General features: G+C 39.3%; 1 protein-coding gene across 2 annotated transcripts in view; it reads right to left on the reverse strand.

Annotated features, from left to right (window-relative positions):
- The window catches only part of LOC124072261 (leucine-rich repeat and fibronectin type-III domain-containing protein 2), a 117,056-nt gene that overhangs the window by 17,719 nt on the left and 78,927 nt on the right, over positions 1–20,410 (reverse strand). Inside the window, exon 4 of one of the 2 annotated variants that reach the window (XM_046413512.1) lies at positions 18,204–18,293. The gene's annotated coding sequence lies outside the window, so the exon portion shown is untranslated. Of the gene's footprint in view, positions 1–18,203; positions 18,529–20,410 lie in introns of those variants that run through there. The other variant, XM_046413513.1, reaches the window with a different exon arrangement.

Raw genomic sequence — 20,410 nt, forward strand, 5'->3', positions numbered from 1 at the left:
TGTGTGATGTGTGTGTTGAGTGCATTTTAGGTATTACAAAAGTATGTATTTATTTGAACAGATCATTGAAGAATGAATTTTGAAAAAAAAAACAAAACATCCGGAGTTTGATAGAGACTAAACAGGCTAATTCCAAAGTAGCATTTATTTGTAATCCACAAGTTGTAGCAGTCTCAAGGCATGTTTTAATCAGTGACTAATCAGCCACTCCATCCTGTCTTCCCTAAGCAATCAGGAAGTACAATTGCAGCAGGGACTTTTGGTGGGGGCAAGAACTGTTGGCCAGGAATTAAACACATCCTGGTTCCCTCCAGTTCCTCCAAGATGTGAGTGAGGTTTCTAAGAGCCTCTAACAGGTTCCTGGGTTCTTAGAAAGGTTCCATTGGTGTGTAATGATTATTTAAAGACAGATTAATAACTAAATAATAATAAATAAATTGGTACTTAGCAACAAAGTAATGACAACATCACTGAATGAGTTTTTTCTTCCATAACTCAACTGACTGTAGAGGTTCAGAAATGGAAAGATAAATATGTAAGGATGAATCAGTTTGCTGTACAGGTTCAGGCAGCTCCCACACAAATTGAGTTTTAAAGCTGGCCACATATATGGTTGCAGTGTTGAATTTGCTCCTGTATCCATCACATAACACCACTCACACCTCCTGAGGCAAGTCACAGGTTGTGCTCTACATCAGACATAAATGGGTAATTGACAAGTCATTGGCCACGCCTCATGCTTTTATGCTCTTTATCCAGTCAAAGTCAAAGCAACTCACTTGCGTCTCTTATTTTATTTAAGATTTGGTTGGCTCAATGCCTGACACATCGCATCATTCCTCACTGCTGACCTTTCTGGCCAGAGCCTCTGAACCTTTCAAGCATGAGATGGAGCAAAAGGTGAGATGGGCTGGGATTTTTTTTTTTTTTTTCTTATATGTGTGTTCTTGTGTGCTCCGTGATGTGTTTAAGCTCATGTCTAACAGGAGAATCAAAAGTCTGAAAAAGAGAAGCCCTGAGGATGAGAGATGGATACAGATCCTGGACACTGATGATAATGCATGGATACGGGGATTTGACTGAAAAACAATAGGAAAACAAAGGTTCAGTGCTAAAGAACTGGTCAAAACATAAATAAGCTAGACATTATTTGTTTTTTGTATTAACCTACATATACTTGTGTTACACCCTAAAAATTACAGCCTGATTTAGATGATTTTAGGGGCTTGAGCAGATTCCCAAATTCTAAGATGTACTTATGACTTATGACCCAAAATTACTTGGAATTGGACTTAAAATAAGGTATTTCATTAGATATAAGTCAATAAAGATGTTTAAAGTCCTAAAACAATGTTTTTATATTGAGTGGTTTGATTAATTAGAATTTTAATAATTTTCTTTTAATATTTCAAGTTTAATTCTGCTTTTCTCCCTGGTATGACTCAAAATATATATAGATCAAAATGTCATGGCACTTCTGCATTTGCTGCTCATCTTGCTAAATCGCTTCCAAGCTAATGTACAAACCACATCCACATGAAAGAATTTCTGATGTTTAAACTTTTAACAAGTATATTTTTTTCTCTAAACTTTACTTTTGATTATTGTTGATTTAAGGCCAGCTAATGACCAGTTAAGACCGCCTTATACCTTGGTTGTGTCAAAGATTATATTAGAAGTATTACAATGATGAAGTAATGTGTTTTGTAATGAATAGTTGTTACCTGATAATAAATGATGGACGACCCATCTTAAATCCCTTATCCACCAACTTGGACACTACATATTTTGAACTGGCTTCGTTAATTTTAAAGAACTGTTCTGCTAACACAAAAGACAAGGGAAGTGACATCAAATATGTTTGGCGAGCTCTGTCAACAATCTCAGTAATTCAAGGCATCCCGCAGCCTAGTTGCCAGAATAAAATTGTCGCATTGTCCATTTCTGCAAGCCAAAGATATATTAGTTTTGTACATTTCACATGTCATATCATGTTGAAATTATATGTTTATGAATTGACTTTTTCAACAGAGGGTGGAGGGCTCAGCGCTGGCGTAACACGGTGGTGAGATGGCCGCAAAGCAAGAGATCACTGCTCAAGACCACATCAATCGATCAACAAAATCGGTCATTATGCTTCTCTTGGAACACTTTGTAGCCATCTTTGTGGCATCAAAAGCGGCCGTTTGGACAACATGCATGAAGGAATATACAGCCATGTTTGTGGCATCAATACAAGGATTTTGAAAGCAAAACTTGATCTTTTCCTTACCCTAACGAAGTATCTTTTATGCCTAAATCTACCCAGACATTAAGCATAAGCGTTTCAACCAAATAAAACTGAAAACTGAAATGTAAATAAACCTAAAGTAATTAGAAATGGCAAAAGAAGCTTGCCAGAAATAGAACCGAGAAAAGGCTCTCTCTCAGCGGTTTGTCTGTAATAAGCTAACAGCTCCAGACAAACTCCTCTGTTAACAATGGTTTTATTGACTTTATGGAGAAAAAAAAAGATTTAAAAAAAAGTAAATTCACACACTGTTGGTGTTGGTGTGATTCTAATTTAAGGGTGCATATGGGAACACCTGACATTTTTATCTAGATGCTAATAAATAACAGCTTAAAGAAATTTTCTCGTTGTTGTTTGTTTTTGTGGAAGCAAAATTCCTAGTTTATTCTACTGACCACACACCCAGACTTCTGAAATACAAGCGAATTTTATGAATTGTGATTTGGGACCCATATGACAATGGTCATATGGTCAACAGAGCAATGGGATGGAAATGATGACAGTCTGGCACTCCTCCTCAAAGCCAAGATCAATCTGTGGCCGATGATGCATTCACATGCCCATATGAGGCCTATCATGGATAGCAATTAGATATGTGTGCCATTTTCTCTGGAGCCACATTTGCAATTAATTGCAGAATGACAAATAATGTTAGTATCCATATTGCACCCCCACAACCTGAGGCCAGACTCAATATCAATTTTGTGAAAAGGTGTGACAGTGAAGATATTTTCATTAAGAAGGGGTATGTATGCTATGAGTTAAATGAATATACAGCTGCTGAATGTACAATAAGGTAACCAATTAATTCCAAAGCTTCCTAGAGAGATTTCTACAGTGATAAACTACAGCCTGAGGTTTGGATTATCAATTCACAATCAGTAAGCGAAGGAAAGATGTCACCAGGCGGTGGCGAACTCCGATAGTTTGAGAGACTGCGGCGAAGAAATAAAAAGGGCACCAGCTGTATGCAGTGAGGCACCTGTGCAATGCATTTATGGTGAAACAGTTACAAACCCTAGTTAGGACAAAAATTGTTTCATTATGACATTCAACTGTTATAACTACTACACTACTAGTAAAAAGACACCAGGAACTATTAAGTATTTACCCATTTAGAGACCAACAAATTTTCTAACATGTAGGGCACCAAGTGTGCATGATAAAGTGCACTTTATCATGTTCTCTCCACTTGAAGGACATCTAAAGGGCACCTAAAGGGATTCTCGGCAACCCAAGAGGGTATAGTGGAGAATACAGTAGAGGCCAGTTAACAGGAGAGTAAATGTTGGACTTAAAATCTCTAGATATCTAGAAAGCTGACTTTACATTAAATGAACACTAATATATATATTATTTTACACTCTTATTCTGCTGAATGAGTAGCCTAACTAAGCAACTTGCTTGCTGTTTTGGTTTTTCAAAACTCTGTCTTAATTAACCTAACTTCCAGCCAGAGAGAGGCACCAGCAAAAAATAAATAAATAAAAAAGTAAAAAAAAAAAACCCAATAGTGGCACATTTAGCAGCTAAAGAATCAAATACTGTAATTTCTTAAAAGAGCGAAAGTGAATACTAGACTTGAATTAATCAAGATAGACACAGGACTGAATGCTAATGTTGCTCTGATAACATATTAAATTAAAAATTTAGAAGGTGGTCTGTCCAAAGTTATGTTTTCAGCTTGTTCCACTCCTCCCAAATGGCCATCAAAATTATTTAATGAAACTGTAAGATGTGGTGCAGCATCTGAAAAAAATCATCACAAAAGAGATAATGATGGCACTTAAATACAATGTGCCTTCCGGTAACCAAAATCATTTGTGGTCTTAGAGTATTGTATAGCATTTTTTAGACAAGGTCCTTCAGACACTGTAAAAAACCTTGTCCAGTGGTCTCGCTGGAAGACTAAAAGAATAAATAAATAAATAAATTTAAACATCTCAGAAGGAATAGCACCAGCTTACTTGCTCTCTTATCAAAGGCTGCCAGATGCCAGCCCACAACACTATCCCACACACAGCCTGAAGGTGCATCGCAACGTGAAGCCATTGCATTGGGGAGAGAGAGCAAGGGAGAGAGTGAGATACAGTAGAAGGAAGGAAAAGGAAAAAGAGATGTAGCCTGGGAACATTCAGAAGGAAAAGTGGATCACAGTGCGGAGGAGGGTCGATTGGAGCAGAGGGAGGCTGGGAGAAAGTGGATCTGCAGCGTCAAAGACCAGTCTCTTTTTTTTCCACACCATGCCTGAGAGACTAAAGAAGAATAAAAGGAGAAACAACTCTGGATGGGTTCTGACTGGGAGTGATCTGTTACCGTGAAAAAGGAGAAAAAAATATATTCTTTACGATGGTTCCCACGGCAGCAGTGGTAACAGTAAAGATGATGCAAATCATATGTGAGTAAGAAACTACATCCATCACCCTTGTTACAGCTCCAACATACAGCACAGGCCCAGCGGAAAAGCCAACCATGCACACATTGTGTGCAGAAGCCTACAGGCAGTCTTTCGCTGTGGGTGGAAGCTTTTGAAATTTCACGAGGAAAACAGGAAACCTTTTAACGCAGCAAGATATTCTGTCTGATCAAGCCATCTGTGATTAGATTCTGACAGGCTGCTCAAAGTGTGCTGGTTGACAGCCCCAAAATTCAATTTTGTTTCACTTTCTTGTGTGCTCTGCTTAAAGACAACTATCTGCAGTGACATTAAGATGTACAAACACTTGAGGGATGCACCGGCATACACACACACTGGCTGGCAGCTGCTCACTGCCTTAACTTATTTTTCAGGCTGCCGGTGAAAGCAGATTACCAGCACCAGTCATTCCCAAACAAACAGCAGAGAGCTAGCAGAGTGTGCGAGCATAACATTTGAGTCTGAGAGACAGGGACATACAAGAAATAGCCATGAAAGGCACTGAGCCTTGTATAAAACCATAAGTCTAACATGGACGGTGAAAGAAAACAAGAAAGCTTAATGTGCGTGATAAGGGGTCACAATATGACACAAATTGCAAAAAATGGAACTTCTTGAAAAATTGGCCCAGGGATGATTGATGATTAATAGTCCAGAATATAAGAAAACAGTGTGAAATGCTCATCACAATGCTCCAAAAGCCACAAAAATATTCAATATTTACAATCATATAATGCAGAGAAATCAGCATAACCTTTCAGTTCAGTATACAAAATGTTTGGCATTTCTTTTTGCTAAATAGCTGCAGATTCGTTTCCTGTTCATAGACAGGAAACATAGAATATGCAAAGCATTAATATTTCACATTCACACTCTGACCTCACTACTCCTCACTAAGAAACAAAGTACACGGCAGAGATTGAGGAGTGAAGGGAGTAGACCTGCGTGGCACAAGAGGAGTCAGTAGTGCACTGATGGGTAAGCACATGGCACTAATGAGAAGGGTGACTGGAATATAATGTTGCAGATAGAGTGTCTGCTGTGGCACCCTCAAGTTGACTGCCTGAACGAGTCAGGATGTGCTTTATCATGACCATCAGTAAAACCTAAAGATGTGTTCAAACAAATTATATAAATGTACACAGACGTATTGCTGCCACACTAGAAAAAGAAGAATAGATCAGTTTCATGTTATGTTCTTTGCTATAATAATAAAAATATTGTTATTGTGTAATGTAAAAAACATCTTGCTATAACAATAAACTTTTCACCTTGCAATGAGATGCAAATTTGCTTTGACTTTTGGCCAAACAAACAATAAGATGAATTCTCAGTGGTTTTCACCTTTTCATGAGATCAGTTGACAATAACAAAAATAATATGACAAGGACAAAATCCTAAAAACTGAATTGTATTCATGCCATTTAATTTGGTTAATTTGAGTTCCTGTTAAAACAACACAATCAAGAAGTGTTTGCAAGAGGAAAATAATGCTGCCATCTGAAATTCAAACACAAAATTAAAACTTGGTGCTAGCAAACCCCACCCATCTGACACTCCAAGATGGATAAAACAAACACCAAGAACTCTTAGCAAATAATTTAACCCAGGTCTGTGCACAGACTGAGAGAAAGCTATGTCAGATGTGAATGAATAGTCTCCTTTTGCACATGTATGTGTTTACGCAAGGCTATCCATATAGAGGAATGTTATATAATTCATACTGCAGGTGTTAAAAAACTTAAGCTTCCTGAATGAGACGAGCAGCTTTGAAATAAGACACCTCATATATGGTTTGGTTGGATCTTCACGAAATGGCTGATAGGAAAAAGGAATAATATGTCCATGACAGGGAAACGCAATGGGAAGAGAATACGGCATTAAGGGCACAAAACCAATCAACGGGGCTGTCAGCCACATGTCTGATGTGAGGCTTCCCTTGTGGACAGAATGCAGTATGTTTCAACTTTGTTTGACGATGAGCTGCAAGAGCAGATTCAGATTAAATCAAAGTAATCTGCATGTGATTCAGTCAGCCAATATCCCGGTTACAATAATAGGATTAGCTTTTGTTTCCTACTCACTACGTGATTTGCTTTCAAAAGCTGATAAGGTTCCCTTTTAATTAGTTTCAGAAATGTTGATAATAAAAGAATTCAAAGTGATGTATGATTGAAGTAGGCAGTAATTTGGAGATACTGAATGCTCTCTTTGATGTGAGATGCACTTTGCTGAATATTCTGTACAGTAAACATTCTTGTCACAGAGCAGATGCTGCTGCCTCTCTTTGTCATACAACTGGCCTAAAGACAAGAAAAAATATGTCCCACCAGCACAGACTTGTACAACAAAGGCAGTTGGTAATTTAAAGTGTTCAGTGAACCTCTTTCGGGCATGTTGAGGCCACCGAAGCTGCACACTAAAGCTCCTGCCTTCGCCTCATCTCTGCAGGCGTCAGTTACCCACTGGTGTCCCTGACACAGAGAAAGTTGCAGTCTATTTTCCTCAGGAAATTCCCTGTTGTTGTTGTTGTTGTTGTTGTCTTTCTAGGCTCGCGATGAGCCCAGAAAGTAGGATCAGTCAAAAATGAGAAACAGTAAAAGGCTAGCTAGGCATTTTACTTTACTTCCAAGCCATAGTACTCAAGTAGTGCCTCAAGTCTGATGTTGAGACATTTTCTCTGGTATCTCTCGCACATTAGAGGAAACAAGGTACTACTACAAGGTTATAAGCAGCGTTATTAAAATGTGACTTTTCTGTGGTGTAGCTGGTCACCAGATGTTTGCATGTTCGTAGAGCAAAATTCAAGTTACAGGCTGCCCTCAGCAAAACAGACTGTGTTAGTGTTCATTTTTTCATCCAACATGTATCAGCCTAATAGACTGAACTTCACGTGTCTTATTGAAAGAACAAAACAAACAAACATCAGAGCGGATGCAGGAGAACCAGGGATTGTCTTTTGTATTAGAATACAAGATTATTTAATCAAAATCACATGAAGCAATGTAAAATAAGATAATAAAATAAAACAACATAATAAAACATTAATAAATAATATGATGAATGAAAAATAAGTTTGTTTGTTTTTTTAGGCAGAAAATGATGTAATGCTGAGTCACCACTAAAATGACTCAACAATTGTATTCCTGGAAACAATGTCTTTGTGGTAGGATAAGTGCTTTTCTCACTTCAGATCACATGCTGTCTGGACATAATCTCAGTTTCATTGTACTTGATTTTTGAGAATGAAACCTAATCTATGCTGACCTCTGAAAACAGATGTTTCACTTATTGAGCTGCACTGTAGATCATAAGATTCTTCATCTTCCCCACTACGCCTCCACTGTTATCCACAATGCATTTTTCAACCGTTGAGTCTGAGATATGCATAAACAAACACGGGTAACCTAAAAATTCTATATGTTAAAGCAGAAAGTGAAGATGAATCCAAACTACACAGGAATCCATCCATCCATTTTCTATACCGCTTATCCGTCAGGGTCGCGGGGGAGCTGGAGCCTATCCCAGCTGACTACGGGCGAGAGGCGGGGTACACCCTGGACTGGTCGCCAGTCAATCGCAGGGCCAACACACAAAGACAGACAACCACACACTCTCACATTCACACCTAGGGGCAATTTAGAGTAGCCAATTAACCTAATGTGCATGTTTTTGGTATTGTGGGAGGAAGTCGGAGAACCTGGAGAAAACCCACGCAGGCACATAGAAGGGCCCAGACTGGGATTCGAACCGGGAACCCTCTTGCTAACCACTGCACCACTGTGCCGCCCTACACAGAAATCATGTACAGCAAATGTTATAGATCCACTAATTGCTTCTAAATGAGCAAAATTAAGAACACCCTTAAATTCTGTGTACTGCACTTGATTCTACTCTCTGTTTTATGAGTACGTACTTTACATCACATTCTACATTTATCCATATCACACTTTTATTTCACCGTACCCTTAATGATACGATATTAATTCACTTTCATATTCCCTGGTATTTTATTGCTTGTTATTACAAGCAGCATTTACATCAATGTTCTGTTTCAGGAGGTAGGAGAGGGGAAAACACCTCACAGCAACTTGATAGGCTGTGTGCTCATAGGAGTGGCTGCACTGACCACAGACACCCAGCCACTGAGGTCCATTGATTGAAACACAACAGTCAAGAGGAGTGTGTGAGAGAGGAGGAGTGTGTGGACTGTCAAAGTCTGCCTGGTGGGAATGCAGGCTCCTGAAATCCATTTATTGATCACTGCTTCCTTTGACAAGATAGGATGGTCAGAAGGACATCACTAGCTCACAGCAGTTTGAACATCCTATACCTTAACACCCAGTCCACTACAGCAGAAGACATAAGACACTAAGATTGTTATGTTCTTTTCTTGATTTCACTTGTAATTTCAGATTTCACTCTCTGATTAGTGGTCCTAAGACTTTAAGGATCAAGTGACAATGCTTGTAATGGTAAGATTTATAATTATGGTCTGCACACAAGGGTTTCTATAATTGTGCAACTAATTCTCCTCCATCTTATCAGAGTTCATCCTGCAATTATTATCTCAGATCAGAAGACAGTATAAATTGCAGTAGAACAGAATTTAGGTTAAGCTTTAATTTCAAGGGGAAAAAGACATTATTTGGATCATGTACCTAAAGTGATCAAATTTTGCTTAGTTTTTCTGCAGCGCTTGTGAATATCATGGTAGGCAGTCTAACTGTATATAAAGCTGCTCTACACTTTCTCTGATAAAAACAAGGAAAAAAAACAGTCTGCATTAAGATAAAGATAAGCTCGGCTTTTGTATATGAATAATGTATTTATATTTGTTTGCATCCCTGTCTATGAAAACATCTTACCTTTCAATGTAGGTCGAGATATAATATCTGGTAATTATACCTGAAATCCCAGTTGTATTCTCATAACACCACAGTTACAGCATACTTGAGTTCATTTTACATATTTCCTGCTACAGAATTATGAAAACACAGCACACCAGAGGACCTTGTACTGTTGAATCCCCGTCAAAATCATTTCCAAAGCATGAAAATAAATCTGATGTCATTGTGAGACAGTGTCATGCACTCTGCTAAAAGATTCTTATCCACATCACTTGTCCACAAAGGCTTTACAATTGACGCTGCAATAAAAGTCGGCTAATTTTGGCAAGACAAGCGAAGAACAACATGCCAAGAAGAAAAGCTCGCAACATCAATCAACAAACAGACGATGGAGAAAAAGAGATTTACAGGTGAGAATTCAAAAATGGCATCACAAAAACGACAGACGGGGTCTTTCTTGGCAAGACTGAACTCTTCAGCTTTTTGAATCAGCTCTGTGCTCACTTGCAGGACTTTTTCCTCTTCCTTCCAGAGCTGCAGCGAGTGAGAACACACATCAGACAAAAGCACATGGCGGCTGGTGCAGCTTTTTAACAGCATTAGTTCAGCTCCAACAGGTTTGTCACACCGCATTGGGAGGGGATAGAAAACTCACGCAGATTTAGTGCAGATCAATGCTCTCCTGTCTCACGACTTGTGCATTGTGTGCAACACAGCAGAGCGTCAGATGTGGCCTAGTTCGCAATGGTTCGGAAGTGCTTGTTAGGTGATGGGATCATGTTGAAGAATAGTTGTGTTTGTGGACTGTAACTGATTAAGTATTACAAGAAATCATTTAACAAAAAACCAAAGTAATCCCAAGTTAATAAGCAATTAAGCCAGGCAAATAAAGAAGTATATTTGTTGTTGTTCTAGTTGAACGCTACAGTGATAATGTTCATTTACATTCATGGAAAAAAAAAACTGTCACTGATTGATTAAGAAGACCTGGTGAGTGAATGCACTAAACTAAGACTGAGGTTCTGACTTCTCCATCATAGGAAGGAGGAATCCCTACTGGGCTCATAGGGAAAAAAAACTTGGGATTCACACTTCCATGATGTGTGAGTATATAATGCTGCCTGGTGCATGTAGTTAATAATGTCAGCTTCCAACATAAAAATGTCATAATACATAGGACCACAGTGTGGGAGTGTTTACACAATGCCTGCATCATGTTCTCAGCACCTCCACTGATTTGAAAATGTGTGGGCATGACTGTGCCAGAGGCTCAGTTTAAACTCCTCACTGGTGCTCCCAGTTAGGACTAAATTACAACCAGTCAATTTAGATCTAATTTTGTCTAATTACTGCTTTGTAAAATAATAATTACACACGTTGTTACACATAAGAGCTGCTGTTGGCTTTCGCAACAGCAGTTCTCCACTTTTCGAAGGCGCTACTTAAAGCCGCACTCATCAACATTTTCATAATAAGAATGTGTAACATGAAAAAGAGCAGATGTTTTTGATCTGCTATTCCCCTCAGCTCTAAGGAATCTCTTATCAGCACCAACATCTTTGCCCAAAGTTTGCAACTTAAATGTGTGCTTGTAATTTCTCACAGGTTAGCAGCCTTGCTTGATAATGATTTTGACTTTGAAATGTAAAATAGGTGGAAAGCACCTTTTAATATTGTCCTTTTTTTATTCTAGCTCTTGCCGACACTCTAAGACTTTGTCACACACAGACATGGATGGTTGAAGGCAACAGAGTGTCCCAATTTAATGTAATAATGAGTGAGAAGGCAAAAACAAGTGTTACATCCACCCACAGTCCTCGCCAATCTAGTTTGTGCTCATTGCAGTAAGTCGATTAATCTTGACTTCATTATGCTTGCGTATTAAAATCTTCAGCAGCCATATTTTCCAGTGGGCTGAGTTTTTACTTGTTCCCAGTGCAAGTCAACTTCTCTTGTTTGAAGATAATGACACACACCCACTACCAAATTATATAAAAGGAAACAATAACGAAATATTCTGGAGCAAATGACTGCTAAAAAGAACATTTTGGATATGAATATGCTGTGCACATATACAGTTTGTGTAGCTTGATATCTCTTCTAGAAATCATAATGCGGAACATGGTACAGATCAGAACATTTTCCACGGGGCCAGTGAAGTAGAGAGAGCGCTTCTAAGCCTGATATAGAGACTGTAATTGGTTGATCTTTGGTGTGTAACAAGATGGAGACGATGGAAATTCTGAAATCTTAAAGCAGAAAAAAAGGAAAAGGCTGGAAAGAGGCCACGTTGGTGCATCCAACTGACGACTAGCTGTGTGAACGAAGAAATAAATCAAACAGTAAATGAAAGGGAAAGCCCTGACTTGTTCAGTATATTAATATGAATGATGGATGCTTTTCTCTTTCTGTCTTGTAAAACAGTGGTCCATATTGTGTTTGAGCTAAGGGTGCACACTCAAAAAGGGTATAGATTTGTAAAATGGATGAGATCCTTTTACAGTGTTTTTATAAGGGCTGAATGTAACCAAAAAATAATAAAACGCACACCAGGGAAGCATAAAAACCATGATGTGGCTGTCTATTAACATTCACAGCCAACTCAATAATATCTTTGAAAGCTCTGAAAGCTTCTGGCGAATCTCAAAAGCCGTCCGTGGTTTAATGACCAATGTAAAAAATAACAGCAGCAACAACAAATTATATCTAAGAGGTGCTTTAGTTTGAGCAAGAGCGAATGCGTACGGTTGAAGAAACACAAATGAGGCAGAAAATGTTGCTGATGGTGAGACCGTCTCTGTTTTAATCACTGTCACCACAGTCGAGCTAATTTAACAGAAGCACAGATACAGCCACTGAAGTCGAAAAAAGCAAAAGAAAGTATTGTGAATTTACTGCTTGGTGTTCTAAAATCATTTTGAGCACATATTTTAACTCTAACTTAACTAAATCCTTTACATTTTGCAGAACATATAATAAAGCCAACATTTTTATTTTTAGCCATTAGCAGTTTGAGGTGTCAAACACTTTCAAACTTGTGTTGTTGTCTTGGTATCTTTTACTGTGTCCTCAGGAAGCTGTTTAAACTGTGGCTTAGTCTTGATCCAACGGCAACTTTATGCAGAAAACATTAATGTCACAAGGCCGTTATATCTGAAGTTTAAGGTGTAACTTAACTGTGTAACTTAAGGTTGTAACTCTTGCAAGTGATGGTTTAGCTGAGCTTGTCAGATGCCAATTGACACAACAGCTGCCCCTTAAGTCCTCCTATACGCCTGCCACTCATCGTCCTAATCAGTCTAGCAGCACACACAGTGGCTCATTTCCACTCGTTTCCAGATTGTCTGGTGTGCGTCCGCCATAGCTTCACATCTTTTGTTTCTGTCTTCCTGCCTTTTGTTTCAAATGAATGTGAACTTTAATCCTAACCTGTCTGTCTGTGTGAGGTGCTTCTGGGTTCAAGCTTGATGTTTCTCAGAGCCATCATAGTATCAACAGGACACAAATTCGTTACCTTTTGAAAACTGTTTGAAATTGCCCTTCTTTAACCTTTATTTATTCAGGGAAAGATTCACTGGGAGATTCACACACACGGTTGCACACATGGAGGCTGCCCAGTACAACCACAGTCTGCTCCAGTGGAGTGGCCCTGCTCAAGATTTTTGAAAATGTCTTATGTCTTATTTAATACTGATTATTTTGAGATTCCACACTCAAGATAGTCCTGTAAAATTGCAGTCAGGCTTGCAATTCACGCCATGTCTATTCGGTCCCAAGTTTCTGTTTCTTTACCATCATTTCAAATGGGTATACATCAGTGGTGTACACGCCGTTTGGGATCCTGGGACAAGCCGACGGACCGTCCGTAGTTTTTACCGACTGCCTGTTTACCAGAACCTCTCTGTGTGTCTGTCATTCAGAGCAGAGCATGAGAGCGTGCTGTATGCGTTCTGGGACTGAGCTGGCCAGGGCTGCGTAAAATGTTTGAAGTGAGTTGTCCCATGCTGACAACCAGCAGTGACAGTGCTGGATGACTATTTCAACACAGTTTATATTGTTCTCAGTGGAAGCGGATCCCATAGCAACTCCAGCAGCTGACTCCTCTCTCTGTATCTTTGATCACTATTCTTTCATCTTTTGTGAGCATGGGACTGGCACAAAATTGCTGCATAGTATGATATATGACATTCCATCTCAGTAGCGTATGAAAAATAAATTAGATTTCCCTACACTATTTTCCTGATCACGCCCCCCCACCACCACCACCAGCCCTCCCTCCTTTCATCACACCTGCTTCTCTCTTCAGTGCACATAGAAGCTTGACTGTAAAACAAATACTGTGGGTGTGTTCATACCAAGTGTGCTACAGAAGGTTTGTTTAAACTTTACTCTGTGTACCCTTGTACTTTGGCGCAATAAGCTGACTGAAATAGATAGTCCGCTCTCCAATTGTACATTGGCATATTTTTGAGCTCTGGACACAGATAGACTGGGCGTATGCAAAGCTGGGTTGAACAACAGCCTCATGCAGGCTCTTAACACACGGCTATGACATCTCTTCTTATGTAGAAAGATTTTCCTTTTTTTTATTAACAAAATTTTTAACTTAAATTTTACTTGCCTAAATTTCTTGCTTCTTTGCATTGTCATTAGCTGACCAGTGGTTTAAGGTTTTGGATGTGATTTAAAACTGTTTTGTCGAGGTCAAAGTCACATGATCAAATAAACCTCATTACTAATTGTCATCAGAGGCTGCTGGGTAAATAAAAACACATACTGAGTTTGAACCACAATCGGTCCAGAACAGCACAGAGCTGCATGTTAAGTTCCGGCTTAGCTTACCCATTCCAAACCCCAGCTATGCTAATCAGATGCTAAGTGACCATCAAACAGCCCCAGTATTACTAAAGAGTCATCAAACATTTACACATTTATGTAATTACTTACACATCTTGGAGGCACAGAGCAACATTAGTATTAACTACAAGAAGAGATTGTGTCCATCTGAATTTAAGTCCTATATTTGCTAAGTTTGGTCTCCACAAATTCCAGAATTAAAAGACAAATCTTGCTTTTAAGCCGGTATCAGCAGTGTAAAACCCTCATGAGAGTTGTGAGTGTGAAAATACTGAAGCTATATCCACAAAATCAAAACAGAGGAGTTTAAAGAAGCGTAAACACTCTATAGATATGAGAGGAACTGCAGAATCGGACGATGATTTTGTGGTTTCATCGAAGTGAGCCCCTTTCACATTACAAATTATTAAGTCCCACTACCCCTACCAAAGACCTACATGGAGTCCAAATACAGTCAAACGTTCCTAAGATAAGTGTTTTCAAAAAAACATTTAGACATTTTTTGATTATACTGGCTAACAGATTAATAAACTACACACAAGCAGTTTGAATGTATGTGAAACATTTGTTCACAGGTTTTCACGGTGCTGTTTGCTTGAAGTGCACCTATGTAGTAGAACTGTTGTAGATGTTATCAGACTAAAACAACGGTTCCTGTCATACTGAGCATGCCCAATCATTTAAAAGTTAACATGTACAGTGTTTTTGCAAAGTGTTTTCATTAAGACATCAGACTTGTGGACTCATGATGAAAAGGGGAACTAATTATAACAGTGCATGGATTTCTAAAGATATTCGCCAGAAGAAAGTAACTTCTTTATTGCGTCTGAGCATGTCGGATCTCCTTACTGTAGGTCAAAACTGATTTATCAAGCCTTCACTCATTGTGCTCCAAAAATATAGCTTCATCTAACTGTTATATCTTATCAGCCTCACGTTTAGACGTTAATGGAAATATGAAGCTCACCATCTCTATGTCATGAAAGATGCTTTTAGAAATTAACCAGGAAAAAATTTTGAACTGGTACTTTATATTAATATGTCCACATAGAGTATCTACATAACAGTCATGCACTAAACCCATTCAATCCAAGTCCTTCCTTATTTTTCAAACTAATGCATCTCAGGGTCACACAGAATCAAATTTGTCCTCTTGTCCTCTCACATGCTTCATTTTTCCATGAACCTGAGTGCCAACTATATCCAGACAGCACTTCACTCTCTTTGAGTACTGTATGCTCTAAACTAGACGCACTTTGAATCAAAATAAACCCCCTACAGCCTGGGTTTAAGCATTTTATTGCTTCAATAAAGACAGAGGCCAAATTGGTGAAAGCTGTGCACAAAAAGGTGCAAATTTGTTGTTTCCAATTACACTGTAATGATGTAAACCATATCAAGTAAGCACTCTCACTCAGACACTTGACTAACGTCCGGAGTGACTATGCCTAAAGCTTCACAGGTATGAAGGCACCCTTTTAATCAGTTTGTTAATCTTTCACTGTGGCTCCAAACTGGCACTTTCTTTACAGCAATGACATCATTATCATCAAAAACCTCAATCTGAGATGTTTAACGCGGCACGGTGGTGCAGTGGTTAGCACTGTCGCCTCATAGCAAGAGGGTTCCAGGTTCAAATCCTGGTCTGGGCCCTTCTATGTGGAGTTTGCATGTTCTCCCTGTGCCTGTGTGGGTTTTCTCCGGGTTCTCCGGCTTCCTCCCACAATACCAAAAACATGCACATTAGGTTAATTGGCTACTCTACATTGCCCCTAGGTGTGTGTGTGAGAGTGTGTGGTTGTCTGTCTTTGTGTGTTGGCCCTGCGATTGACTGGCGACCAGTCCAGGGTGTACCCCGCCTCTCGCCCGTAGTCAGCTGGGATAGGATCCAGCTCCCCCGTGACCCTGACGGATAAGCGGTATAGAAAATGGATGGATGGATGGATGAGATGTTTAACAGCTGAGTGTCATTTTATTGTTTATTTTCTACTTATTTTAGTGTTATCTATCATTACATGCCCATTCAGTAGACTACATGGCTCCTTGCATTAATATATGTCAACATTTCTTCCACCACCACCATACATCAGTCTGCAGGATGCATTTCAGTACTGGAAACAAAAATTGTACCTCTATCAGCTGGCAGCACACATTTTTCTCATTATTTAAATATTTACATTGTTTACATCTCAGCATGCTGTCTGAGGACAATTTAAAGGGTTGACCCTGCTAAGTAATATTGTGCTGTACAATAAAAAAAATTCTGTTCACAGATCACTATTATTTTGACTAAGATTGTAATATGAGTCACAATGTTAGTGAGAACAGTAATTTTTGCATTTTATTTCTGCCCATGTCATTATCTCTCACAGCGTATCCTGTGCAGGGTCAAGGTGGGAAGGCTAAAGCTTATCCCAGCTGACTCTGGACAATTCACCAGTTCATCACAGACAAACAACCATTCATGCTCACATTTACGCCAAACCTGCATGTCTCAGAGGGAAGCCTCACGGACATGGGGAGGGCATGAAAACTTCAGAAAGGCCGTGGCCAGAGTTTGATGCAACAGTGCTCACCACTGCACCACCGTGTGCCACTTTTTATTTTAACTGGATCTTGGGTAATTGGCCGATTTCTAATCTGTAGCTCCATAAAGCCTCATTTCTGTTATGTTGTGACATACTTTACTTTTCAAGAAAACCTGCAGTTCCTGTGATTTGAATTTTTCACTTCTGATAACATCTCAAATAATTGTTCAGTCATAGCTGACACACTTATTTGTGTATTAAAACTAATTTTGCCTTAACTTCCAATTACTTTTCTAAAGAGACCCTATTATTGGCTGTTGGGTTGGTCTCAGTTTTATGTATTCATTAAAGGAATAGTTTAGATAAAAATACTTATTTGCCTTCTTGTTGAGAGTGAGGTGAGAAGTCATGTGTAATGCCTACTTCTACACACCACAAGAAAAGTTACCATAAAAACAGACAAATATATACTGTTCAACTAGCATATGCATACACTCTTTGAACACAGAATATTCAGTTTCAGTATTAGTCTGTGATAGGTTGTGAGAGAGATGCAGTGTACAAAAATGGCAATTCAGTTTTTCCACCAGCGAAAAGACATGCTGCAGATGCAGGTGGATGCAGACTAAGCACGCAAGCACGGAGACCTTACGCAAGTACAATGACAAAATAAATATACAACATAAAGCTTAATATATGAACTTATAATGTGAATAGGAGGTGCTATTAGCTCTTTTGATTTGTTTGTATTGTACATGGTGGTAAAGCTGTGAGCTCAGGACAAAGAGAAAAATGAAATTGTAAACAAGGTCTTTCATGTTCCCAACTTATTTATGTTTCATGTTTGTTTATGACAATTCACTGTATGTTTGCCAAACTATTGATTCAGCATCAGTGCTGGGTGAAAAAGAGTATAAGAGTCATTCACCAACCAGATCCACAACTCTGACTCAGGTTTACCACGTCCCCCTGAGGTTTTTGTCACTTTCATCATTTGAAAAGTCTTCTGAACAGTGAATATCCAGCGCAGACCCACTGTTGCTTTGCGTGCTCTTTAATTTGAAAGGACTTTTCAGGGGTAATCTAAGGTTTCAGACCATTTCTATGTTATTCATTCAGTCATTTTCTATACCACTTACCCATCAGGGTCGCAGGGAGCTGGAGCCTATCCCAGCTAACTATGGGCGAGAGTCAAGGTTCACCCTGGACTGGTCTATTTCTATGTTAAACAGGAAAAAAAGAATGTAAAAGGCAAATCTTACCTATATTGTGTGGTATTGTGCCATATGGTCCCTCGAAAAACACCTCAAGGCCACACATTCACTCCCAACAAGCACGGTGAATAAGATGAGCTATACAAAGAAGAAAGAAGAGAAAGTTGTAAAAAGTCCAATTTCTACACCATTATTTAACTTCCGTGATTGAGAAAACTACTTTCCCATTATTATGTTGGAGATAAGGCACAGGAAATTCAAAGACAAGGTCATGTGAAGTCGTATGCAATGTAACTCCACTGATGAATATTGTATTGAGTAAGGCTGCATGCATTAAAGGCACCTACATGAGGACTCACACTGCAGATAGCATGTTAACCTCTGCATTGTGACAACAAGGCCATCTGACTCGCATCCTAAACAATGCTTAGCTGTTATTACACATGTATTTGCTGGGAGCCAATCATGCCACTAAGCTATGAGGCCTTTTACAGTTCAGGCACCAATATTATGATTTATTTATTTATGATTTAAACAAAAGCCTATAAAAATCTGCTTAATGCACCATGTAGGAGAGAGGTGAGGTTAGACTAGTTTATGGAAAGTTATTGAAATAGAGCACAGCGACGTGTTTGTGCATGGTCCCATCTCCCAAGTGACATTATACTCTCAGCAATGACTGAACACACATTATTTGTCTCTTTTCTCTTATTTTTGTGGCCAGTCGTCCTTACAAGCTGTTTGCCTTTCTAAACACACCGTGCAAGCCGTATTGTTTGTTTACTTGGCAAACATGTGAGGGGAGTAAGTGTGCGGGTGTGCATTTATATGTGCCTGAATATGTTTGTGCTCAGCTTCATGTACTGTGTGACAAAAGGACGCTTAATCTACAAGGTCATGCATGTGCAAATGTATGTCTTGTTACCGCAGAGAAGTAAATGCTCTGAAAGGAAGAGAAATATATGGTCCCCCAAAGAGACAAATGAGGTGACATAAGGTTGTCTAAAAATGCAGCCCTGTCATATTTGGGGTTAAGAGAATGTATGACAGGTTGTTCCTGTTCTTCCTCCATTGATAGTAAACATCTTTATATCCCACTCTGTGCTCATCCTTTGACGTGTTTATGCGCTGCTGCTCTCATGCATTTGCCCTCCCACGCAAGAACGACATGATCCTGCCTTTTTAGTCAAGCCTGCTTTTGACTGACTCTTTCATACGCATTCACACACACTCACTGTTCCCTCCATGCCTCTCTCTGGAGACTCATGACACACCTCGTTCTTGTGGTTCAGATTCATTGCCGTGTTTTTCTGCGCATGGTCTTGCAAGGGATGTCAGCCTGATGTGTGGAAGACTCGCAAGTGCACCCCCAATGGTGCTTTGATTTCTGGGACAGATCTCGCTCATCAGTTATCTGTCGACCAGGGCTCCCTACAAAAGAACAAGCTAAGCCTGTGTTTTTAGTGGGTCCCTGTTGGGGCTTTGCCTGTCAGTCGCAGTATGAACAATGCCACCACAGGACGCACAGCACACTCACTGAGGAGACTCTAACTCCACTCAAACATTTCCAGACTTGAAATAAGTATGCCAATGTGATCTGAGAGAATGGATGGTGGGTTGATGGTGATCACCTGAGATTTGCCCATTCATGAAGTCATTATTAGCTTTTTAGGAGCAGCAGCTAGAGATTTCAAATAACAGATTATTGACCCACTGTAATTAGCTGTCTTCATTCAAACTGCATTAAAAGACACTGCTTCAAGCAACTACCTGCTATGGAGCACATTCAAGCTAACAAAATGACTGAGGGAACTGGGACCTTAAAAGATGCCAAGAGAATCTGTTTCATTATAACAGATTCTATTAATAACATTAATAATGCATTTGAAATCTGTTTGTCCTTGTTTCTTTGTGACATGCTGCATTAGTGTGATCCCTAAGCGGTTCATTTGCAAATCAGCAGCCTGACATTATGGTTTACCTCAGTATATTCTAGGCAGTTCAGAACTAGCTTGTATTGGAAGAGGTGAAACACTGACATCCTAGTCTAACAGATATGAAACCCAGTAAACCTTACAACTTAAGGTTGCAAATGGTCCAGTAATCAATGGACTGCCATTAGGGTTTTAAGGGGATATTAACACCTTTGGTTAACTGTGTAGGAGAGCTATCCTCAGTTATGGTGCTAAAAAGCACAGAGCAAGTTGTAATTACACTTCTAAAGGAGTAGAGGAATAATTGTTCTTTCATACCTG

This window comes from Scatophagus argus, chromosome 15 (assembly GCF_020382885.2).
Source record: "Scatophagus argus isolate fScaArg1 chromosome 15, fScaArg1.pri, whole genome shotgun sequence".
Lineage (NCBI taxonomy): Eukaryota > Metazoa > Chordata > Actinopteri > Scatophagidae > Scatophagus > Scatophagus argus.